Source organism: Giraffa tippelskirchi, chromosome 12, assembly GCF_054371585.1.
Source record: "Giraffa tippelskirchi isolate mGirTip1 chromosome 12, T2T-mGirTip1v1.2.pri, whole genome shotgun sequence".
NCBI classification, from domain to species: Eukaryota; Metazoa; Chordata; class Mammalia; order Artiodactyla; family Giraffidae; genus Giraffa; species Giraffa tippelskirchi.
In genome coordinates this window covers 21,124,061-21,142,770 of record NC_137286.1, presented here as the reverse complement: position 1 = coordinate 21,142,770, position 18,710 = coordinate 21,124,061, and the positions used below count along the sequence as shown (strand labels likewise).

Here is an 18,710-nt window from a genome sequence, read left to right as displayed (position 1 = left end):
ATTCATCAGTTTGCCAAGTGACTAGAAACTAAACTTTTAGGAACTTTAACATACTTACTGAAGGGACTTCCCTGATGGTCCAGTGATTAACACTTTCAGTGAAGGGGGTAAGGGTTCCATCCCTGATCGGGGAGCCAGGATCCCATATGCCTTGTGGCCAAAACATAAAACAAACAATATTGTGACAAATTCAATAAAGATTAAAAAATAGACATTGAACTTAAGTATCTGACAATTTCTTCAATGTCTTTTTGGAATAAAGTTTTTGTATTGTGCCATAGGATCAGCTACTGTTCAAGGCCAAAATAATAGTGACTTAAATGACATAGAAATTTATTTCGCCCTCAGGTGATGACACAATTGTAAGCCAAAATAAAGCTCAGGCCTGCAGAGAGGAAGAAAAGTGAAAAGGGTAAAGAACACTCTCGAAATTACATAAATCTGAAGGCAATGGCGCCCCACTCCAGTACTCTTGCCTGGAAAATCCCATGAACGGAGGAGCCTGGTAGGCTGCAGTCCGTGGGGTCGCTAAGAGTCAGACACAACTGAGCGACTTCACTTTCACTTTTCATTTTCATGCATTGGAGAAGGAAATGGCAACCCATTCCAGTGTTCTTGCCTAGAGAATCCCAGGGACAGGGGAGCCCGGTGAGCTGCCGTCTATGGGGTCGCACAGAGTCGGACACAACTGAAGCGACTTAGCAGCAGCAGCATTGGCTAGAACTTGGCCACAAGGGCTAAGCCTAAGTATGAGGGAGGTTGGGAAAGGTAGTATTTTGCTGGGTGACAATGTGTCTAGAAATATAAATATATATATATATATATACACCATTATGGGAAAAAGGGAAAAACATATTAAGAAACAACTGGCAGTGTCAACCACAGTTTGGGAAAAAATTTAGGAACCAAGAGCTACACTTTAAAATTATAGTATTTCTGAGTTTGAAAGATTCTGTTTTCTTCAAGTCTAAAGTTTATCTTCATCAGTTTCTGACTAGAAAATGCAATATAATCCCATGGTATTCAATGTACTGTGACTGGAGCCACATTTACAAATACTATTCCCTAAAGATACATAGACACTGTAGGCTAGAGACTCTTTAGATCAAAACACACTCTATATACACATAGACATACAAATGCAGAATTTGGCATGCATAGAGCCCATCCATGGAATAGGGTGGGAAGTTGGGAAGAATCTTCTGTGGATACCAGATTAAGAAATCTTGACCAGTAGAAGAGATTTCAACTCTCGAATGATTCAAAAGTCCTATATTATTCTCAAGTATTCTTATGCAGAAATATTAAAGAAATGCTGTGTGCAAATGAAAGGTGCTTTAAAATCTGCGGGTCTGAGTTATCACTGCTCCAAGTCCTCAGTGATTTATAGTTTACAGATACCAAAGCAACATGTTATTTGGGACAGATCCTAGGTTCTGATGCATTAGATTATTCTATCACCTAACAGAGCAGTTCTAAGTTCCAAGGGACTTTAACTGGGCTGTATGAACAAAATAATTACTTGGGAAGCTTTTTTTCAATATATTATTGTGATATGATAAGAACAACACTTAGAGGCCATTTATTTAGAGTTCTGTTACTTAAGAGGTAACTGTGAATGTAGAGTTAAGACCTATGAGCCATCAACATGCAGAAATCCTTTTACTTGCTCCTGGAAGCTTCCCAGGCCTTCACTTAGAACTAATTTTAGACCCAATTCTAGAAAGGTTGATAGGATGGACATCTAATATTTTGGTTCACAGCAAATTAGACAAAAAAAAAGAGAGAATAGACCAGAAGGAAATCAGGGAGATTCTAGAAAAGTGAAGAGCAATCTGCAACCTTCAGGCCATAGTCAGCCTGCCTCGCAAATTGTAATAATTACCATAACTACAACATTCATGGAATACTTACTTATGCATGGCGCTAGGCTAAGATTTTTACAAACCACTGTCTCATTCACAATATCCCTGTGCTTGGGCTTCTCATTGCAGTGACTTATCTTGTGGTAGAATACAGGCTCTAGGCACGCGGGCTTGGTGGTTCTGCAGCATGTGGGGTCTTTTGGGGCTAAGGATGAAATTTGAGTCCCCTGCATTGGCAGGCAGGTTCTTAAGCATTTGACCATGAGGGAAGTCCTGAAATATTCTCATCTTACAAATGAGGAGGATCATCAAGTGTCAGATGTGATTGAGCGGAGCACACACACAGGGCTGTTTATAATGAATATAAATTCAAAAATAATTCCTAGAAAAGCTGTTGCTTACTCTCAGATACATTTTGGGTTTCCCTGGTAACTCAGATGGTAAAGAATCTGCCTGCAATGCAAGAGAACTGGGTTCAATCCCTGGGTCTGGAAGATACTCTAGAGAAGGAAATGGCAACCCATTTCAGTATTCTTGCCTGGGAAATCCCATGGACAGAGGAGCCTGGCAGGCTACACAGTCCATGGGGTTGCAAAGAGTCAGACACGACTGAGCAACTAACACTTTCACTTTCACAAATGAGGAAATTCTGGCACAGAAGTTAAGTAACTTTTGCCTGAATTCATTCTGAATACTTTAGATATTATTGGAACCTAAGTATACATGTATATGTCTCTATATTCTTCCCCAAACTTGTTATTTTCCATTTGAAAAAAAATTATAGCCATCCTAGTCCCAGAGGATGTGAAGTGGTAATCACATAGTGGCTTTGATTTGCTTTTCCTCAATGACCGATGAAGTTGGCCATCTTTTCATGTGATTATTGGCCATTTGTATGTCTTCTTTTTTAAAAAAAAAAGTCTATTAAAGCCCATTGCTCATTTTTTAATTGGACTGTATTTTTGTTATTAAATTGTAAGAGTTCTTTGTACATTCTGAATATTAAGCTCTATCAGATATATGACTTGTTTTCTAGCCTAACATGTCTTGGAAATGGAACATTTCTGACTCTTGGTGACTCCATGGACTGTAGCCTGCCAGGTTCCCTTGTCCATGAGATTTTCCAGGCAAGAAGATGGAGTAGGTTGCCATTTCCTTCTCTAGCAGATCTTACTCGACCAGGGATCGAATCCTCATCTGCGTTAGCAGGCAAATTCTTTACCACTGAGCCTCCAGGGAAGCCCCATTGTTGGGTATAATGTTGTTCATATGCCTGCTAGGTTGGTCTATAGTGTTGTTCAAGTTTTCTCTTTTCTTATTTGATCTGCTGTTTTGCTGTCCTACCTGTAGTTGAAAGTTGAGCATTAAAGTCTCCTATTACTACCCTGCAATCTATTTCTCCCTTCAGTTCTGTCAATGTTTGCTGCATATATTTAGGCATTCTAATGTTAGGTAATGCCAAAGAGTGTTCAAACTACCGCACAATTGCACTCATCTCACACACTAGCAAAGTAACGTTCCAAATTGTTCAAGCCAGGCTTCCACAGTACGTGAACTGTGAACTTCCAGTTGTTCAAGCTGGATTTAGAAAGGGCAGAGGAACCAGAGATCAAATTGCCAACATCCACAGGAACTCTCTTGCTTTTTCAATGATCAAATTTATATTTATAAATTGTTACATCTTGTTGGTGAATTGACATTTTTATTATGCTATAATGTCCATCTTTGTCTCTTGTGACAGTTTCTGTCTTAAAGCTATTTTATTGGACAGAAGTTGGCCATTACTGCTCTCTGCAAGTTCTGACTGTATACAGTATCTTTTCTCTTCCTTTCACTTTTAATCTGTTTCCTTAGATCTAAAGGGAGTCTCTTGTAGGCAACATACAGTTGATCTTGTTTCCTCATCTATTTAGTCAATCTACATATTTGAATATACATTCACATTTAAAGTAATTGTTAAAAAAATAATTACTGACACGATAAGATTTACTATTGCCATTTTCTTAGCTCCTTTTTGAATGCTGTGTAGTTTTTCTTCCTATTCTTTTATTGTTGTCATTTTTAAATTTTAAATCAATGGATTTTTTTTTGTAGTGAACTGTTTTGATTCCTTTCTCCTTTCCCATTATGCATATGCATATACAGAATATATTTTCCTTTGGTTACACACGACTGAAGCGACTTAGCAGCAGCAGCAGCAGCAGTCCTACCCTTTATGTTGATGACACGCACATAAAAGATGACTTTTTATGTTGCAAATCCATTAACAGATTTGTAGTTTTCATACTTTTGTGTTTTAAATTTTATACATTCAAAAGCGATTCATGCATATAGATTACAATACTGTAGAATTCTATATTTGTCTATAAATTTACCTCTACCAGGGAGCTTTATATTTTCTTATGGCTTTGTATTGCTGTTTACCATTTTTTCATTTCAACTTAAAGAGTTCCCTTCAGCACTTTTTGTAGGGCAGGAGTAATGGTGATGAATGCCTATAGATTTACTTTAGCTGGAAAAATCTTTTTTCTTCTTTTTCTTCTTTGTTATTTGAACAGATTTTTGCAGAATATAGTATTCTTGATTGGCCATTTTTTTCCTTTGGCACTTGAATACATCATCCCACTCCCTTCTAACCTGAAAAGTTTCAGCTGAGAAATGTGCTTATAATCTCATAAAAAGCTCCTTTGTACATGACAAATTGTTTTTTCTCATTTTCAAGATTCACTTTTTGTCTCAGATTTTTAATAGTTTGTGTGTCTCAGTACAGGTCTCTACATTTATCTCATCAGAATTTTTGAGCCTCCTGATTTTATGTCAGTTTCTCTCCTCAGATTTGGTGAGTTTACAGTCATTATTTCTTCAAATAGGCTCTCTGCCCTCTTTTTCCTTTCCTTCTGGGACTCTCATTATGCTTATGTTGTTTCACATGATGGTGTTCCATAAGTCCCTTAGCTTCTCAATTTTTCTTCATTCTTTTTTCTTCTTGCTCCTCTGAATGATTTCGAAAGTCCTGTATTCAATTTCATTGATTCCTTCTTCTTTCTAGTCAAGAATTCAATTTCAGAATTTCTGTTTAGGTATTCTTCATGGTTTATCTTTGTTAATGTTGTTGTTTTTTAACATAATGTTTTCCTGACTACACTAGTTATCCATCTGTGCTGTCTTAATACACTGAGCATCCATATGATGGTTATCTTGAATTTTTTGGTAATTTGTGTATCTCTATTTTTTTAGGGTGGGTATCAAATTTAATTTGTTCCTTTCAATGGGTCATGTTTCCCTATTCTTTGTATGTCCTGTCATCTTCTGTTGGGACTTTAGCATTTAAAAATCAGCCACCTCTCCCAGTTTTTGTGGTCTGGCTTCATACAAGGAGAACTTTCTATAATCAATCCAGCTAGAGATCCTAGAGACATCTTTAGCCTTACATACACTTTGGGCTTGTGTGTGTAATCTAATAATTGAAGAGGTTTGCCAATTTCTACTGAGACTCTCCGTCTGGATCTTTCTGCTTTACTGTGGCCTCTGTGATGCAGTAGTAAGCTGTGGTACTTGTCTCCCATCTAACTTCTGCCTATAGTATAGTGGACTCTGGGGCACATTGATTGCTTTTGTTCTTAGCAGCCCCAAACTGGCCACCTATTCCTGTCAGTTTTTAGATTCAAGAAAGATAGAAACCAGTCCCCCAGGTACCTTCTTGAAAATTCAGATCACTGGATATATGTTCTCCTTTTTCTTCTCAGTGAGAAGATGGGAGTTGAGAGTTTCCTCCCAATCATGTTATATCGGGGGTGAATCACTTGCAAGTGAGTGCCACAAGATTTCTTACCGGGTTCTGATGCAGTTGGTTTCATGTTAACCTTGGGTGCAGGACCCACTTAACTGGTTTCTGGATTTCTCACAAAGGCAATTGGCCCATATATTATTGTTAAATTTGTGTCTCCATGGGAGAAGGAGGGTTTGGGGTTGCCTATTCTGCCATCTTCTTAATGTCACTCCTGATTTGAATCTTTTTCAATGAATTTGTATTTATGATATAAATTATGGCCTGTCTTGCAATATTTTATGCATACTTGAAAAGAAAGTGTATCCTGTTGTTAATAGCTATTCTATAAAAGTCACTTAGGTAAGTTGGTTAATACTGTTGCAGTTGATTGTGTTGTTCAAGCCTTATATACCCTTCCTGATTTTCTTTCTGCTTGTTCTATCAATTTTTGAGATGAGTGTGAAATCTGATTACAATTTTATATTAATTATGGATTTCTCTCTGCAGTGCTGACACATTTTGTTTTATGTATTTTGAAGTTCTTTTATTAGGTACATAAGAAAGGGAATGTTGCTTAGTCACTAAGTTGTGTCTGAATCTTTGCAACCCCGTGGACTGTAACCCACCAAGCTCCTCTGTCCATGGGATTTTCCAGGCAAGAATACTGGAATGGGTTGCCATTTCCTTCTCCAGGGGATCTTCCCCACCCGAGGACTGAACCTGAGTCTCCTGTATTGGCAGGTGGATTCTTTACCCCTGAGCCACCAAAAAACCCTAAGAAAGGGAATGGTAGAAGATAAAGACACTGAGATCAGGGGAGGATTAAGTTCAAAATTGCAAATTAAAACAAGATACCCTTTACAATAACAACCTATCTATTTATCTATCTAACCTTGTAGTTTCTATATCTCTAGAGAACACTAATAAAAAAGACATTCTAAGCTACATGTGTGCATAGATTTTATTCATTATTTTATTTCCAGAACTGATTGGTGTGGCTAGTACATTGTGGGAAACATATTTGTGAACTTAAAAGTATTCATGATCTGACATTCTTTTCCTCTCTGTAATGAAAATGAAGTTCATTTTCTTTACTTCTCTCATACTTATCCAACTTGTAAGAGGGATAAGGACATATCGGCTTTGATAATTGTCTTGAGAAAAAAAGTTCTAACTGGGGTCTTTCATTTCTTGTAGACTGGCAACTGTTAACAGGATTGAGAATGAAGAAATGTACATGTTAGTGATGATGGTGGTGAAAGGGGCTGGGAAAAGATTAGCTATTGTGTCATGTAAAGTTCAAGAAAAGAACATTCAAAGAGTTACTTCTGGTTAAGCGGGAAGAAGGACTAAGGAGAAAAGGCATAATGTTTGAACTCACTGAATAAAAACGGAAGAAAACACAGGTTACTAAAAGCAAAGAAAACATGGATTTTCTTCTTACCCCAGAGGTTTTTTGCAACAAGCTAATGAACTTTAAAAAACCAGAGTTAGTGTACCTTTAGCCAAAGAAAAATAGTATAATCACATTGTTTAAATTTAACTTATGAATTCATTATTTGGTTTGACTTTTCTCAGTGTTGTAATCACTATTCTCTCTTATTTCTTGCTACTCCATAGCTAGGAAAAGCAACTCTCCCTCCTTTTTTTTTTTCTAACATAAATTTGAGTTGCCCTTAAACCTTTTCATAAGTCAAACCTTTTTTCCTGATTAGAGTGCTCTTCCTATCTACTCTGACCCGTTCTCCTTTTTGCCTCATATATTTTTATGGTACTTTTTGTTCATAAATATCTGATTCAGACCTTGACTGAAGTAAAGAAAAATGGATTTTAAAGCTGAATCTATAAAAAAAGAAAACTTCGTCAGAGCCCTGTGCATTCATTACAATATAATAAGCAAAACCTTGTATTACAACTGTGTTTCAACTAATTTACATTGTTTTTTTCATTTTTTTCCCCCACTCCTCTTTTTCACTAAAGTGTAAGTTCCTTACATTAACTTTGACGACTAACTTAGGAGACCGTCAATATGTATATTATACATATTTTTCGGGGCTATCTAAGAAATCATCACTATTGCTTATTATCCAAACACAGAAGAGTACTTGGCACATGGTATGTCCTCAATAACTATGTGGTGTCTGAAGGAGTTAACGTGACATTTATAAAAGCAACACTTATCTGTGGTACAAGAAAACCACATTTGAATTACTATCAGCTATAATCCTTTCTTGTTTCAATACGGAGGTACACGAATTAAGGACTTAATTTTTTAATTCTGGAAAGTTCAACCTTTTGTCTTAAAGAATCCATATACTGAACGTTAAGCATCCATATCTTCTTCTTAAGTACTTATCAAAAGGTAACCACCTCCTAGTTTTAGTCTGAAGCGTTCTTTGTCTAAGAGGTGGGTACTGCTTTTTGCTAGCCCAACTGGAGTCCGACTGCGGCCTTTTTCATTCAACCATTCCTTCCCAACACGTCCCTCTTTTTCCCCTGGGGTCCCATCCCCACTCTCCCTCTCACCTCAAGTCACACAAAAACAGAACCGGAAACCCCATTTCCGCCAGTTTCTGTGGAAACTTCACAACGCTCAAGTTGAGGCCACAAGACACGTTGTTATGGACGTGGTTTCCCTTCCCTAACCAGATTCACTTTTGTCCGGGGAATATTTGGTCTCACAGAATGCCCCGTTCATCTCAGACCTCACAACCCTAACTACTAAAACTGTCTTCTCCAAACTCCGGCGAAGACTTCCTAAGCTTGCTCCTTTGCCCAGAGGCCCCGCCCCACGGCCCCCAGGGGCGCGAAATGCGCATGCCCAGTGCGCGCCGCCTGCCCCCGCCCGGCGTCTGCTCCGCCCCTGCTCGCCGTGGATCCTCGCGCGCCGCGCGCGTCTGGCCTCCTTCTCCGTCGCGCCCCGCGGAGGCATTCACGGGCGCGCGCACCTCCTCGCGCAGAGGAATCCGGGGCAGGGAGGCTCCGAGCGAGCTGCGATTGGCTGACGTGGAGGCTGCGCGTCTGGCCTCAGAAACTCTGGGCGAGAGCGCAGAGTCGGCTCCCGGTGCTGTGCGGGGCGCGTCTCAGGTAAACGGGTAGGGTGGGAGGTTTGGGCGATCATAGAAAAGGAGGGGTGAGTTGACACCAGCTCTGGAATTTCCGGCCGCAGCCTCCTTGGAGAAGGGGAAAGGGCCGCGCAGGAGCTGCACCGGGTGAATGCTGGCCCCGTGCGGCCGGGAATGATGGGGCTCCCTCGAAGGTCAGCGTTGTGTGGTCCTCCGGTCTACTTTGTCGGCAGGATTTCGGCATCTTCCCCTGTTTACTATTACAAGAGTGCTGCAGCTGAGTTTTTATTCGAGGGTTTTTTTTTGTTGGTTTGCTTTTCCTTTAAGAGGCAGTGAGTTGGAGGTCCTGGCTCAACCTAGGATTGACTCCGTGCCCTTGAGAGTCACTCACTGGTTCGTATTTCAGTTCTCACACTTGTAAGTTTCTGCCAAGAATACGGTGATTCTTTAGGTAGGCGGAGCCATGCTTTAGAAAGATACTGTTAGAATTTTTTGAGTTCATAATGTCTCTGGGCCCACATTTCTCGTCCTGGCTGGAAGGTGGCACCACCCGATAGTATTTGTGAAGTATTTACTTTAAGCACCGTGGGTGGAAGGAACTGGATGAACACAAGATAACAGCGTTATTAGACAGGATGTCGTGGGAAGAAAAAACTTTTCCACCAGAAGAGGCTTTTTGAAAAGCTCCTTTGAACATTTTATGCAGATTAAATCACAGTGGTAGTAGATAAAGGTGAGCCAAAACAAAGGGCCAAACAAAAGTACGTTTTAAGGAGTTTTTTTCCCCTTCTTTCCCAGATAACTTTCACAATGACAAGTTACTGGCTTTTCCAAGTTTCTCCTTGGGATCTATTGTGGAACTAACCTGAAATGAAGATTACGTAAACATGTGGGTATCCTGTGCAATAGTATACCAAGAGAATTAATTAAAACAAAGCTACCTTGTGTGTAAGGTAACAGGAATGAAGATATCTCATTGGTGGTAATGATGGCAAATCAGAAAAGTGAACAGAAGATGTATACAATTTTCCTTCAAAGGTGTAGAGTTTGTAAATATGAAATGTTTTTAGTGTGTTATTATTAAAGGTTAATAGACACACAGAAAAGTGCATGAATCATAAGTGTACAGTTCATTGAATTTTCACAAAGTGTGTCTATCCACGAAAGAGCATTACTCACATCCTAGAAGCCCCACTTTTCAGTTTCTGACATCATCAATATATTTACTTATTATTGACTTTATATAAATGGAAACATACAGTGTATAGTCTTTTTAGTCTCACTTTTGCTTAATATTTGCGGGATTTATACAAGTTATGTAGCAGTCGTTTGTTCTTAATGCTGCACAGTATTTTATCCAGCTATTGGCTATTACTAATAGGTCTGGTATGAACATTTTTTTGTAAGTATATTGGTGAACGTATGTATACATTTCTGTTGGATATATATCCATTGGTGAAATGACTATATTATAGGATATGCATATATGTATTTCTGATATTGTTGTTTAATAGCTAAGTAGCATCCAACTCTTTTGCCACCGCACGGACTATAGCCTGCCAGGTTCCTCTGTCCATGGGATTTCCCAGGCAAGAATACTAGAGTGGGTTGCCATTCCATTCTCCATGGGGTCTTCCAAACACAAGGATTGAACCTGCATCTCTAGCATTGGCAGGTGGATTCTTTACCACTAAGCCATCAGGGAAGCCCATTTCTGGTATGTTGTTGTTCAGTTGCTCAGTCATGTCTGACTCTTTGTGACCCCATGACCTGCAGCTTGCCATCCTTCCCTGTCGTCCATCACCAGCTCCTGGAGCTTGCTCAAACTTTTGTCTGTTGAGTCGGTGATGCCATCCATTCATCCTATTCTGTGTTGTCCCCTTCTCCTCCCGCCTTCAGTCTTTCCCAGCATCAAGGTCTTTTCCAGTGAGGGGGGTCGCACAGAGTCGGACACGACTGAAGTGACTTAGCAGCAGCAGCAGCAGTTCTTCTCGTCAGGTGGCCAAAGTATTGGATTTTCAGCTTTAGCATCAGTCCTTCCAATGAATCTTCAGGACTGATTTCCTTTAGGATGGACTGGTTGGATCTCCTTGCAGTCCAAGGGAATCTCAAGAGTCTTCTCCAACACCACAGTTCAAAAGCATCAATTCTTGGGAGCTCAGCTTTCTTTATAGTCCAACTCTCACATCCATACATGACTACTGGAAAAAACCATAGCCTTGATTAGATGGACCTTTGTTGGCAAAGTAATGTCTCTGCTTTTTAATATTTGCTGTCTAAGTTGGTCATAACTTTTCTTCCAAGGAGTAAACGTCTTTTAATTTCATGGCTGCAGTCAACATCTGCAGTGATTTTGGAGCCCCCCAAAATAAAGTCTGTCACTGTTTCCCCATCTATTTGCCATGAAGTGATGGAACCAGATGCCATGATCTTAGTTTTCTGAATGTTGAGTTTTAAGACAACTTTTTCACTCTCCTCTTTCACTTTCATCAAGAGGCTCTTTAGTTCTTCTTCACTTTCTGCCATAAGGGTGGTGTCATCTGCATATCTGAGATTATTGATATTTCTCCCAGCAATCTTGATTCCAGCTTGTGCTTCATCCAGCCTGGCATTTCACATGATGTACTCTGTATATAAGTTAAGTAAGCAGGGTGACAATCTTCTCCATCTTTGGCTGCAAAGAATATAATCAGTCTGATTTTGGTATTGACCATCTGGTGATGTCCATATGTAGAGTCTCCTATGTGTTGTTGGAAGAGAGTGTTTGCTATGACAAGTGCATTCTCTTGGCAAAACTCTATTAGCCTTTGCCCTGATTCATTCTGTACTCTAAGGCCAAATTTGCCTGTTACTGCGGGTGTTTCTTGACTTCCTACTTTTGCATTCCAATCCCCTATAATGAAAAGGACGTCTTTTTTGTGTGTTATTTTAGAAGGTCTTGTAGGTCTTCATAGAACCGTTCAACTTCAGCTTCTTCAGCATTACTGATCATGGCACAGACTTGGATTACTGTGATATTGAATGGTTTGCCTTGGAAATGAACAAAGATCATTCTGTTATTTTTGAAATTGCATCAAAGTACTGCATTTTGGACTCTTTTGTTTCCTGTGATGGCTACTCCATTTCTTCCAAGGGGTTCTTTCCTGCAGTAGTAGATATAATGGTCATCTGAGTTAAATTCACCCATTCTAGTCCATTTTAGTTCGCTGATTCCTAAAATGTCGATGTTCATTCTTGCCATCTCCTGTTTGACCACTTCCAATTTGCCTTGATTCATGGACCTAACATTCCAAGTTCCTATGCAATATTGCTCTTTACAGCATCGGACTTTGCTCTATCACCAGTCACAAACACAATTGGGTGTTGTTTTTGCTTTGGCTCTGTCTCTTCATTCTTTCTGGAGTTATTTCTCCACTTATCTCCAGTAGCATGTTGGGCACTTACCAACCTGGGGAGTTCATCTTTCAGTGTCCTATCTTTCTGCCTTTTCATTCTGTTCATTCATTGCATTCTCAAGGCAAGAATACTGAAGTGGTTTGCCATTCCCTTCTGCAGTGGACCACATTTTGTTAGAATTCTCCACCATGACCTGTCCATCTTGGGTGGCCCTACGCAGCATGGCTCATAGTTTCATTGAGTTAAACATCATTCGACGGTGCTATTTGTAAAAGTATACTTACTGATGCTGAAGCTCCGCTACTTTGGCCACATGATGTGAAGAGTTGACTCATTGGAAAAGACCCTGATGCTGGGAAAGATTGAGGGCAGGAGGAAAAGGGGGTAGCAGAGGATGAGATGGTTAGATGGCATCATTGATTCAATGGACATGAATTTGAGGAAATTCTGGGGGATAATGTAGGACAGGGAAGCCTGGCATGCTGCAGTCTGTGTGGTCACAAAGAGTTGGACATGACTGAGCAACTGAACAACAGCAGTGTGTGACTGTAATGTTTTGGTGTTAAATATCTCTCATTCCCTTTAAACCTGAGGAATAAAAGAGAGGTAAGAAGTGAGAAAAGAAAGGAAATACAACCTTAGTTGATTTACATAAAAGGTTACAAAAGAGATGGATATGCAGGCAGTTGTCAACACTGAGTAAAAAAAGTATCAAAAAGCGTGAACTTTTTGCCATACTTTGAGAAGGATATTGTCTTTTGAGCTGTTCCGTCTTGGGATGGCTTGGTTGAAATTTATATCTACGCTATTGAGTACACTCATAGTATAGGAGGTAATTACCAATTACTTCCACAAGGGCTTCCCTTGTGGCTCAGCTGGGAAAGAATCTGCCTGCAATGCAGGAGACCTGACTTCGCTGCCTGGGTTGGGAAGATCCCCTGGAGAAGGGAAAGGCTACCTACACCAGTATTCTCACCTGGAGAATTCCATGGACTGTACAGTCCATGGGGGTGCAAAGAGTTAGACAGGACTGAGCAACTCTCCCTTTCAGTTACCAATGACTTGGGCCGTGAAACTCAACTGTGGCACCCCTCCCTGAGTTCGAGGTCCTGTCTTTCTTAAATGCTTCATTGGGCTGTCTAGTTCATCTCTTATTTTTGGCCCCTTGCCTTTCACTTAGCACCAAAAGTATAAAAAAAAAAAAAAAACTTTTGAAAGTATATTAACATATTTAGCTAACAACTCTTTTTTTAGGTGGTTTATAGAAGTGAATTTAGGTATTTACTTGAATATATGCTAAACTAATGAGACACCTGGGGCAGTCTCTGTGTGATCTTTTCCTTGATATGGATTATGTTCCTTGATTGTTATGCAGACACAGACTTAAAATACCACTAGACCCCAGCCTCCACCACCAACCCACTAGTGTTCTTAAGCTCTTCTTATATAAAAACTTTGGATCCAGTTATTCATTGACGTGTGTGTGTGTGTGTGTGTGTGTGTGTGTGTGTGTATGTGTTTGTTGTTCAGTCACTAAGTCTTGTCTGACTCTTTTGCGACCCCATGGACTGGCCATGGGACACCACTGGACTCTTGTGTCCATGGGGTTTCCCGGGCAAGAATACTGGAATGGGTTGCCATTTCTTCCTTCAGGAGATCTTCCCGACCCAGGGATTGAACTCGCATCTCCTGCATTGGCAGACAGATTCTTTACCACTGAACCCCACGAGGGAAGCCCATGTGTATACACACACACACTCAGATGTACTTCTATGCAGTGTTTTCACTGCACTTCTTGCGCCAGTGTTGGGGTCATTGCAAATTATTATGGCTGATACAGGGTTTGTACTATTCTCTGACAGTGAAAACTACCTCCCATCCCCACTAGTATAGATGCAAATAAAGTATTTATGTAGTAGAAATGTGTAATGATACTAGGCCCTGACTGATGCTTCTGTATTCATAAGGATATATCTGTCAATTCAGTTGTTGCTAGCTTCCTAGAGTACCTGCTCCCTTGGACATTGCCCTCATTGCCTGCGCATTGCCTGCGTTACCATTGTTGACCTCTGAGATTCCAATAGGGACAAACCTTGCCCTTTCAAGTTGCAGTTTGTATTTTTAGATACTTCATTTAGGTTACATTTAATATTGTTTACTTTGTTTTAGGTGACTGTATTTCTCTGCTATGATCTGTTGCTTTTATACCTGCCTTCCAGCAAATAATCTTATTACTAATATGTCCAGATACCCAGGACTGGGAATGAACAGAGTATAGCTCACTTTTATCTCACATACTATCTACAGAAATAGTTTTAGGGTTTGATAAGAGAAAAGAGATGTTGCACATTATCCAATTCCGGCTTGTCTTGTTAGTACTGTTTATTACTCTGTCTTCCTTTTTAATATATTGGATTTTGAGACTGTTATCAAGAAAAGATAGAATATTACTTAGCACTAAAAAGAAGTGACCTATCAAGTGATGAAAAGAAATGGAGGAAACTTAAATGTTAATTTCTAAGTGAAAAAAGCCAGTCAGAAAAGGCTACATACTCTATGGCTCCAACCATATGACATTCTAGAAAAGACAAAATTATGGAGACAGTAAAAAGATCTGTGGTTGCCAGGGATTTGGGAGAGGTGGGCAAGAGATGAGTAGGTTGAAGCACAGGATGTTTTTAGAGGTATAAAACTCCTCTGTATGATAGTATAAAGATGGATTCATGTCATTATACAGTTGTTAAAACTGCACATAGAATGTAAAACACCAGATGTGAACTCTAATGTAAACTATGAACTTTGGGCGATTATGATGTCAATGTAGGTTCATCAGTTGTAACAAATGTACCACTCTGGTGGGGGGTGCTAATAATGGGGGTAGCTAGGAGTGTGTAAGATCAGGATATATGTAGGAAATGTCTGTAACTTCTCAATTTGTTTTCTGAACCTAAAATTGCTTTTAAAAAATACCCTTTAGAATTAAAAATAAAGACCATGACTTTAATCTATTTTTTTTCTATCTTGGTATGACATACCATATTTAAGTTCATACATACGTACAGCCATGACAATTTGAAATATACCAGTAACTTACTACATGTTCTATTAATAAATCTACACTGTTTTGGATCATTAAAAAAAAAAAGAAAGGATAGGATTTTGGGGTATTGTGTTGACTAAAAAAAAATGTACAACTTGAGAGTTGTGAGTTAAGTTTTATTGGGGGCAAAATGAGGACTGCAGCCCAGGAGGCAGCCTCTCAGATAGCTCTGAGAGACGGCTCCAAAGCCGCAGTGGGGGAAAGTCAATATATAAGGTTTTGGTGAAGGGGGAGTTCAATGCCATGAAGCACTCATTTTACAAAAGGCTTTTGTTAGTCATGGGGATCTGATGTCACCATAAAGGGATTTAGTGGTTCTCTAGATATGAGGAGATGCAAGGATTGAGATCATAAAATCTGTTCCTAAAAACATCCAACTATCTAAAGACCTGTCCCACCAGATTCCCTGGAGCACAGAGTGCCTCACTCCACCCTGAACCCCCTCAGGGATTGTTGAAGGTCAACAGCTATAGCAGCATGGGGTTCAGAAATGCAAAAACGCAAAATGGTTGTCTGAGGAGGCCTTACATATAGCTGAGAAAAGAAGAGAAGCTAAAGGCAAAGGAGAAAGGAAAAATGTAAACATCTGAATACAGAGTTCCAAAGAATAGCAAGGAGAGAGAGATAACAAAGCCTTCCTCAAGGATCAATGCAAAGAAATAGAGGGAAGCAATAGAATGGGAAACACTAGAGATCTCTTCAAGAAAATTAGAGATACCAAGGGAGCATTTCATGCAAAGATGGGTACAATAAAGGACAGAAAAGGTAGGGACCTAACAGAAGCAGAAGATATTAAGAACAGGTGGCAAGAATACACAGAAGAACTATACAAAAAAGATCTTCACGACCCATATAATCATGATGGTATGATCACTCATCTATAGCCAGACATCCTAGAATGTGAAGTCAAGTGGGCCTTCAGAAGCATCACTACAAACAAAGCTAGTGGAGGTGATGGGATTCCAGTTGAGCTATTTCAAATCCTAAAAGATGACGCCGTGAAAGTGCTGCACTCAATATGTCAGCAAATTTGGAAAACTCAGCGGCCACAGGACTGGAAAAGGTCAGTTTTCTTTCCAATCCCAAAGAAAGGAAATGCCAAAGAATGCTCAAACTCCCGCAAAATTGCACTCATCTCACACACTAGCAAAATAAGGCTCAAAATTCTCCAAGCCAGGCTCCAACAGTATGTGAACTGTGAACTTTCAGATGTTCAAGCTGGATTTAGAACAGGCAGAGGAACCAGAGATCCAACTGCCAACATCCGTTGGATCATCGAAAAAGCAAGAGAGTTCCAGAAAAACATCTATTTCTGCTTTATTGACTATGTCAAAGCCTTTGACTGTGTGGATCACAATAAACTGTGGAAAATTTTGAAAGAGATGGGAATACCAGACCACCTGACCTGCCTCTTGAGAAATCTGTATGCAGGTCAGGAAGCAACAGTTAGAACTGGGCATGGAACAACAGACTGGTTCCAAATCGAGAAAGGAGTTCATCAAGGCTGCATATTGTCACTCTGCTTATTTTACTTATATGCAGAGTACATCATGTGAAATGCCAGGCTGGATGAAGCACAAGCTGAAATCAAGATTGCCGGAAGAAATACCAATAACCTTAGATATGCAGATGACACCACCCTTATGGCAGAAAGCGAAGAAGAACTAAAGAGCCTCTTGATGAAAGTGAAAGAGAAGAGTAAAAAAGTTGTCCTAAAATTAGTCAACATTCAGAAAACTAAGATCACGGCATCTGGTCCCATCACTTCATGGCAAATAGATGGGGAAACACTGGAAACAGTGTAGACTTTATTTTGGGGGGCTCCAAAATCACTGCAGATGTTGACTGCAACCACGAAATTAAAAGACACTACTCCTTGGAAGAAAAGCTGTGACCAACCTAGACAGCAAATATTAAAAAGCAGAGACATTACTTGGCCGACAAAGATCTGCCTAGTCAAGGCTATGGTTTTTCCAGTAGTCATGTATGGATGTGAGAGTTGGACCATAAAGAAAGCTGAGTGCTGAAGAATTGATGCTTTTGAACTGTGGTGTTGGAGAAGACTCTTGAGAGTCCCTTGGACTGCAAGGAGATCCAACCAGTTCATCCTAAAGGAAATCAGTCCTGAAGATTTATTGGAAGGACTGATGCTGAAGCTGAAACTGCAATACTATGGGCACCTGATGCCAAGAACTGACTCATTTGAAAAGACCCTGATGTTGGGAAAGATTGAAAGCAGGAGGAGAAGGGGATGACAGAGGATGAGATGGTTGGGTGGCTTCACTGACTCAATGGGCATGAATTTGAGTCAACTCCAGGGGTTCGTGAGGGACAGGGAAGCCTGGTGTGCTGCAGTCTATGTGGTTGCAAAGAGTCGGACTTGACTGAGCGACTGAAGTGAACTGAACCTCTTAAGAACTGAATCCTCCCAACAGCCACTGAGGGAAGTTGGGAGATAGTATTCCAGTTAAACTTTGAGATGACTCTTACCCTGGGTTAACGCTGTGGCGTCAACCTTGTGAGAGACTCTGAACCGAGGACCTAACTGATCAGTACCCAATTCCTCAGAAACTTTTAGATAATAAATGTGCGTTGTTTTAAGCTGCTAAGTTTTGGGGTGACTTGTTAGGTGTCAGTTGTTGTTCAGTCACTAAGTCATGTCTGACTTTGTAACTCCATGGACTGTAGCACTCCAGGCTCCTCCATCCTTACTGTCTCCCAGTGTTTGCTCAGCTTCATGTCCATTGAGTCGGTGATGCTATCGAACCATCTTTTCCTCTGACATCCTCTTCTTTTGCCTTCAGTCTTTCTTGACATCAATCAGGTTTTCCCCCCAGCAATCTTGATTCCACTTTGTGTTTCATCCAGCCAAGCCTTTTCCATAATGTACCCTGCAGTAAGTTACATAAGCAGGGTGACAGTGTACAGCCTTGTCATGCTCTTTTTCCCAATTTTGAGCCAGTCAGTAGTTCCATGTCTGGTTCTCTTGCTTCTTGACCCACATACAGGTTTCTCAGGAGACAAGTAAGTAAGGTGGTCTGGTACTCCCATCTCTTTAAAAATTTTTCACAGTGTGTGGTGATCCACATAGTCAGGGACTTGAGCACAGTCATTGATGTAGGTGTAGATGTTTTTCTGGAACTCCCTTGCTTTCTCTATGATCCAATGAATGTTGGCAATTTGATCTCTGGTTCTTCTGTCTTTTCTAAATCCAGCTTGTACATCTGGAAATTCTCTGTTGACGTATTCCTGAAGCCTAACTTGACGGATTTTGAGCATAACCTTGCTAGCATGTGAAATTAGCACAATTGTACAATAGTTTGAGCATTCTTTGGCATTGCCGTTTTTTGAGATTGGACTGAAAACTGACCTTTTCCAATCCTGTGGCCACTGCTGAGTTTTCCAAATTTACTGACAGTTGAGTGCAGCATTTAAACAGCATTATCTTTTAGGATTTTAAGTAGCTCAGCTGAAATTCCGTCACTTCCAGTAGCTAACTAATAAAGTGCTCTTGC

The 18,710-nt window shown here is 40.1% G+C and overlaps 2 protein-coding genes across 48 annotated transcripts in view; one reads left to right on the top strand and one right to left on the bottom strand.

The window, feature by feature from the left end:
• Positions 1-8,442, bottom strand: part of SLC25A21 (solute carrier family 25 member 21) — a 516,014-nt gene extending 507,572 nt beyond the window's left edge. For all 6 annotated transcript variants that reach the window (XM_081547885.1, XM_081547889.1, XM_081547884.1 and 3 more), the window contains exons 1-2: positions 8,161-8,442; positions 59-150 (exon numbers count right to left, since the gene is read on the bottom strand). The gene's annotated coding sequence lies outside the window, so the exon portion shown is untranslated. The remainder of the gene's footprint in view (positions 1-58; positions 151-8,160) is intronic.
• A 176-nt stretch (positions 8,443-8,618) lies between these two features.
• Positions 8,619-18,710, top strand: part of MIPOL1 (mirror-image polydactyly 1) — a 305,559-nt gene continuing 295,467 nt past the window's right edge. For 26 of the 42 annotated variants that reach the window (XM_081547833.1, XM_081547873.1, XM_081547871.1 and 23 more), the window contains exons 1-2: positions 8,619-8,721; positions 9,498-9,588. The gene's annotated coding sequence lies outside the window, so the exon portion shown is untranslated. The remainder of the gene's footprint in view (positions 8,722-9,497; positions 9,589-18,710) is intronic. The other 16 variants (XM_081547834.1, XM_081547856.1, XM_081547836.1 and 13 more) reach the window with 1 other exon arrangement.